Consider the following 7,288-nt stretch of genomic DNA (forward strand, 5'->3'; position numbering starts at 1 on the left):
AATGAATGCTTTTCTGAGGCGGCAGATATCACCAAAATTATGCAGATCTTTTTTTGTTCATCAGCTTTCGTTAAGGTTTGTGTTTCTAAGGTGTAGCCCAAGACAACTCTTAGATAAGCATTCACAGCCAGCCATGGGTACGGATGGACACCCCTGCTTAGTCTAGACAGAGTAAAGAAATGCACAAAGGCACAGAATTAGAGGTGACACAGCCAGCCGAGGAGGGAGTAAATTGGGTGGAGAAGCCAAACAGCAGAGGTCCTCATTTGTTGTCCAAAGGAGCCTGGACAGCTCCTCATCTCAGAGCCCCATGTCCAGGGCCTGCAAGAGGCTCAGCAGGAGGGGGTGAGGGGGTGCAGCAGAGGCTGAGGTGGGACTGCAGAGGGGGAGCAGGAGAACAGTGTCACAGGAATCAAGAGAGGGGAGGGAATCAAAAAGAGAGTCAGTTCACCAAGGTCAAGTAAGACGGGGCTGAAGGAGGCCACAGCCTGGACACTGAGAGGGCCACACCTGTCTGTGGCTCATTTCACAGTCACATTGGGGCTGTGGCCTCACCAAACCTGCTTTCCCACGAAGTTTGGCTGGGAGGGAGAAGAGGCCCAGCGTGGTACAGAAGGAACATTTATGTGCTCAGGAGAAAGACCAGATGGAAGTTAGAGGAGAGAGAACCGACGGAGCCACAGTGCCAAGGCTGCAGAGCTTTGGGGAGGGGTTACCTTCGGAGAGGCAAAGGGTGGCACCGCCTCTCAGACTGGGGGAAGGCAGGAATGCCAAAGGACAGGAAGACAGTTTCTCAGGGGGGCAGAGGAGCAGGTGCAGACAAACAAGGGAATTCCCATCTGATGGCCTGCTTGCTCTGCAAATCTCAGGGGGCAGGAAATGTTTAGAAGAGCCTGTGGGGAAGGGGGGAGTTTGCCGACAGGAACGCTGAGGAGGGTTTCCAGGCTGCTTGGCTGCCCACCGAGCGGCAGAGGATGACTTTGTAGTAGCGCCAATCTGCGTGGGCTGTGCTTTTCTCCAGCAGAACTCGGGAGCCCAGATGTCAGGGTGGAGGAAGAGCCGCCTGCTCAGGAAGGCTGGGGCGCAGCCAGACAGGAGCAGCAGGGCCAGGGCGGAGGGGAGGGAGGATTTAGGCAAAGGAGGGTGACAAGGTGGCTTGAGAAGCTTAGACAAAGTAGGGAAGGAAGTGAAGAAGGGGGGCAGGGTTCCAATGCCGTGAGAGAAATGGCAGGGAAAAGCGAGTGCAGGTTTTGAGGAGGCTGAAAATCTAGCAGACTGGGAGTTAGGAGTGGGTGGCTCTCATCCAAGGGGGCTGGGGAACAATTCAAGGCAGTATGTAATCAAGTGCTAAATAGGATGGTCTGAAACGCAAGTGGGCCTGAGTGCTGGGGAGGAGGGGGCGCTGGGGAGGAGTGCTCAGGGAGGATGGAGGAGCAATTGGTGCAATCTGCTGCCTTCACATTTACGGCCCACTCAGCACCCCCAGTGGGGAATTCAAGGTGACAATGTAACAAATGGTATCTTGAAGTCTGGAAAACCCTGGGTGGATCAAACCTTTCAGAGGACCCATTTTTTGACCTCCAATAAAGGTGGAAAGCGAAAGGTAGGAGAGAGCATCAAGATTCCCCCAGTCCTGCCCAGGGAATGACACACCCTGCCATTTGGGCTCTTCCTGTGCCTTGCTCACCTCACTCACTTGCTATCTCCAGACCTCTGCCGCTGTGGGTTTTGGGGTGGGGGAGAAATCAAGGTGGTCCTTAGTGAAGAAAGTTTGCAGCACTTGCTCTGGTCTTCACGAGGCTGAGGCCAGAGAGGTTAAACCACTGGCCTGAAGTAGCACAGCTAGTGAGCAGCTCAGCACTCTTTCCTCGCACAACTCAGAGGAAGCCCTCTGGTTTCCTTCCCTGTCTTCTCAGTCAAAACCCCAGCCTCGGTTTCTTTCACCTCAGAAGCTCTAAGCTGGAATGGAGTTTAGCATCTGTGGGTTTTGCCTTTCCAACACCCATCAGCCCCCTTTCTTTTGATTCCAATTTAGCTCTGGTGAAATGCTGCCCACCTGGGTGGCTCACTGAAATTTGACTCCTGAGTTGAGACTGCTGGTGTTTTGTGTCCCAGGAGGGGGTCTTACCAGTGCTAAGATCCCAGACCCATCCTTTCAGATCCAGTTTTAAAGCTTTTCCTTCTTGTCTGTGAGATAGTACACATTCTTCCTGAAAACTTTCCCTTTATAACTTTGTGTGAGCAAAGTCTGATACGTAATGCCCCCAAACCCTGGTGGTCCCATATTTATCATCAAGTTCACAGCAAGTCAGGATCTAGACATCCTGTCTGTCAGCAGATCTTACCAGCACCACCTACGAAATAGGTCCAGAATTCAATCCTCACCTCTCACCCCACGGCCACTGCCCTGGTATTTGGCCCAGGTGCTTCCACTTCGTCTACCCCTGAAATCTATTCTCCACTATAATGCACATGGGAACACGCCAGTCCTGCCTGTCCTGTGCTCGAATACTCCAAGGGCACCCCCCACCTCACTTAGAGTAAAGCCAAAGCCCTGACCGTGACCTTTGCAGCCTACATGGCCTGGCCCTTCACTCTCTGACTTCTCTTGCCACTCTCCTGACCCTCTGCAGTGGCCACACAGACGATCTCACTGCTTCCCCCAGCATTCCAGGCACACTCAAGCTTCTGGGCCTCTCCTCACACTACTCCCACCAAAGCAAGCTCCCTGAGGGCAAGGATTTTTGTCTGTTTTGCTCTTTGCTGTACCCCCAGCACCCAGCAGAGAGCATGGCACAAACTAGGTGCTCAATTAGGAATTGATGAATGAATGAGCAAACAAATACGGACTAGGCAGCGTGGTCCTCCCGTCTCATCTCTGCTACCCTCAACTCTCAGATCTTCTGACAACCTGTGGAATGTCCGATAGACGCTTTTAACCTGTGGTGGGTATGCCTTTGCTTTTTTAAATTTTTTTGGCAGTCTTGAGAAATATAATATTCTTTAAAATATTTATTTCTACAAGTGAAACTCGAAGGCTACTGAGATTGTACAAAAAAATTAATTTTAAAAATCAGAGAGAAGCAAACAAACCAAAACAAAAATATAAAAACATAAACATGTTTTGACCTTTGTGGGCGTAGATTCTTGGGGGCAGGGTTGAGAGTTGCTGTTGTTGTTTTAAATAAGATTTTAGAGATGCATTATATAAACTCTCCAAAACCCTTTCTCGGAAGTATTTCACTTTGCTTCAATACTACCTTGCTGGAGAATTCCACAAGCTTTCTATTAATTGCCCTTGAAGGTGTTTGCTTCCTGGAAGAAGAACATTGTAAGTTATAAAAACAGAAAACCAGGATATTTTTATAAGAAGCTCGGCCGCAGTTTGGGCCTGTGGTAAGCATCTGAAGGACAGCCTGCACCAGCCATAAACCCATCTGAAGGTCTTAGGGTCCCTACTACTTACTGGCCCCCAAGGTAAAATGAGGTGTCTCTGAGACAGGTTTTGCTCATTTTCCCGGCACTCCTCACAGAAGTTTCCCCAGCCTCAGGGACTTCCATCTCCCTGATCTCAGACATTCTCCAAAATTCAATGATGCAGAAATAGAATTTCCCCAGGCTGTCTATGACCTCACTTTTTATCCCCTACTTGATCAAACCTAAAAAACAAATGTATAGAAAGTCCCCTACTCTGCAGCTGCCCACGCTACTTCAGGAGAATGACTGAGGCAGATCCAGCAGAGTTTATCTTCATTGTTTATTTATTTTTTTTTTTTTTATTGAGACAGAGTCTCACTTTGTCACCCTCAATAGAGTGCCTTGCTGTCATGGCTCACAGCAACCTCAAACTCTTGGGCTCAAGCAATTCTCTTGCTTCAGCCTCCCAAGTAGCTGGGACTACAGGAGCCCTCCACAATGCCTGGATTTTTTTTTTTTTTCCAGTAGGCCAGGGCCAGATTCAAACCTACTAGCCCCAGAGCTTGAGGCTGGAGCTCTAACCACTAAGCATGGGCGCCCAGCCTTCATTGTTTATCTTATTTTCCCACTTCTGCCTCTTCACCTTTCCTTACCTTCTTTCCCTATCAAAACCTACTTTTGGGACAGATTATGTTATCAGTTATTTACATTTTGGGTATTTACATTTTAGAGGATATGCTGCTTTTATAGAGCCACATTTCTTAGATTAGGCAACGATCTGGGGAAGAAGACAGCAAGAGGCCCCTCCTCGTGTATCTAAAACAATAGCACTAACTGCCAGTTACTGAGCACCTACTGTGTACCTTGCCCTGTACCAAGCACTTTGCAAATATTATACCATTTAAACAATAAATTGCAATTAAATGATTTAACACATGTAAAATGTTTAGCATTGTGTCTGGCACATAGTACATATTCAATTCAAAGTAGCAATTTTTTTTTTTCTGAGACACTCTCACTTTTGTTACCCTGGATAGAGTGCTGTGGCATCATTGCTCACAGCAACCTCAAACTCCTGGGCTCAAGCGATCCTCTTGCCTCAGCCTCTCAAATAGTTGGGACTACCAGCACCTGCCACAATGTCTGGCTAGTTTTTCTGTTTTTAGTAGAGATAGGGTCTCACACTTGCTCAGGCTGGTCTGGAACTCCTTAGTGAGCTCAGGTGATCCATCCACTTTGGCCTCCCATAGTGCTAGGATTATAGGCATGAGCCACTGCGGTTGTCCCCAAAGTAACAATTATTCTTTAAAACATAATAATCTTAACCAGACATGGTGGTACATACCTGTTAATCCAGCACCGTGGAAGGCTGAAGCTGGAGGATTGCTTGAGGCTAGGAGTTCAAGAACAGCCTGAGAAGCATAGCGAGACCTGCATCTCTACAAAAAATTTTAAAAACTTAGCCTAGGGCCGAGCAAGCTGGCTTACACCTGCCTGTAATCCTATCACTCTGGGAGACCAAGGCAGGAGGATTGCTTGAATTCAGTAGTTCAACACCAGCCTGAGCAAGAGCAAGATTCTTCTCTACTAAAAATAGAAAAATTAGCCACACGTTGTAGCAGATGCTTTTAGTCTCAGGTACGAGCAAGGCTGAGGTAGAAGGATTGCTTGAACCCAGGAGTGTGAGGTTGCTATGAGCTAGGTTGATACCATAGTACTCTATTCAGGGCAACAAAATAAGACTCTGTCAAAAAAAAAAAAAAAAAAGTGAGAAAGAGAAAGGAAGGAAGATAGATTAGCTCAGCATGGTGGCATGAGCCTATAGTCCCAACTACTTAGGAGGCCGAGGCAGGAAGTTCGCTTGAACCCAGGAGTTGGAGCTTACAGTGAGCTGTGATCATGCCACTGCACTTAGCCTGGGGGAAAGAGTGAGACTCTCTCTCTAAAAAGCAAACCAACCAAAAACACCAAACAAAAAAATAATAATCTTCCTAACAACTCTATGAAACAGGTATTACTTCATTCTATAGACAAAGTTAAGTGACTTCCCAAACTTACTCAGATGATGGGTGCAGGGCTAGGATTTAAATCCAGATATAGCTGACTCCAAAGAATGTGTTTTTCTCATAATACCACTTGGATTTCAAACCACAAAAGCCTCTGCATAATCCACCTACCAGTGAATTTAGCCTAAAACTTGGGCACATGGGGAACTGTGTCCTAAAAATGCTTCATTTTTATTAAGTCTTTATTTACCAGGAACATCCCAAGAAGCATTGAAAGTCCTTAAAGTCCTGAAATGTCAGAGTCAAGCTCCAGTGTAAGCTTCTTTGGTTTCCTTCTGTTCCCAAGAGCAGACCGGAGAAAGAGACCATCCTTGCTCTACTTTCTTCTGGGATAAGACTCATAGACAAGTGGCTAATAGCACATGACAGTGCTAATCCATACCTCACTCCTTCCTTATATTTCCCCAACCATCACATCCAGGTACTTTCTGTCCACTGGACACAGCCTAGGAGAGAAGCAGAATGTATGCATTTCCAAAAAGTGGACATATGGCTTCCTGCCAAGGATGGTGATGGGATCATCCCTGGTTAGCACCTGGTGTTAATGGGATCATCCCTGAATGAACCAGGTAAAGCAACACCAAAATAAAACCCCTGACCCCATGTCTGACTACTTCCAAACTGGAGCTGTTGGCTTACAAAGGCAAGAGCCTAAGTATGACTAGTGGCTAGAAAACAACCAAAAGCCCAGTGCCCAGGCAACACATTCATTCATGGCATCTGTCCTGGCAGCCTCTTCAGCATGGAGGAATATTTGTGCTAGGATACAGCCTATCTCAAATGCTCTCCTGAACATGTGCTGACTACAGAGATTCTTTATTCCTTGCAGAAAATGTAATATAGCCTCACCTTTGATGTGGATGTTCTGTGCAGTCCCCTCTTTCAGCTGAATTCAAAATAAAATCTTTCTAGAAGATACTCCTCTCCTGCAGGCTGCCTTGAGGCTCTAACATGAATCAGAAGGCAAGATGCACAGCCTATGTTGAGATCTACCCTGCTGAATACAGAGTGATGTCCCCCAACAAACTTGAAGACTGGGAGAGAAGTCTATTAATGTAAGAAAGTCATTCCAAGTCTTCTTCCAGGAGAAGTCTGTTCATCAAGATAGAGATCACTTTTTTTGTGTGTGCTTTTTGGCCGGGGCTGGGTTTGAACCCGCCACCTCCAACATATGGGACCGATGCCTTACTCCTTTGAGCCACAGGCGCTGCCCAGAGAGATCACGTTTTGTGGTCACTTTGCCACTAAATCATATAGGGATACAGGGGCTTTGCAGTGCTGTCCATGAATAGGGATGCTTCAAAAAGTTTTCTTTCCATGTGAGAGAACACTGATCTGCAAGGCTCTGCCTTCTGGTTATTCTCTTTGTTTGTTTGTTTGGGGGGTTTTGGGTTTTGCCTTTGTCAGACTCTTGGAAACAGAGTCTCACTCTCTTGCCCAGCCTAGAGTACCATGGTGTCATCATAGTTCACAGTGACCTCAAACTCCTGCGTTCAAGGGATCCTCCTGCCTCAGCCTCTCAAGTATCTGGGACTACAGGTGTGCACCACCATGTTCAGCTAAATTTTTTTTTTATTTTTAGTAGAAATGGGTTTTTGGGCTCCGTGCCTATGGCTCAACCGGCTAAGGCGCCAGCCACATGCACCTGAGCTGGCGGGTTCGAATCCAGCCTGGACCCACCAAACAACAATGACGGCTGCAACCAAAAAAAACAGCCGGGCGTTGTGGTGGGTGCCTGTAGTCCCAGCTACTTGGGAGGTGGAGGCAGGAGAATCGCTTGAGCCCAGGAGTTGGAGGTTGCTGTG

Source organism: Otolemur garnettii, unplaced genomic scaffold (genome assembly GCF_000181295.1).
Source record: "Otolemur garnettii isolate 467f Iridium unplaced genomic scaffold, OtoGar3 scaffold00024, whole genome shotgun sequence".
Taxonomy (NCBI): Eukaryota; Metazoa; Chordata; class Mammalia; order Primates; family Galagidae; genus Otolemur; species Otolemur garnettii.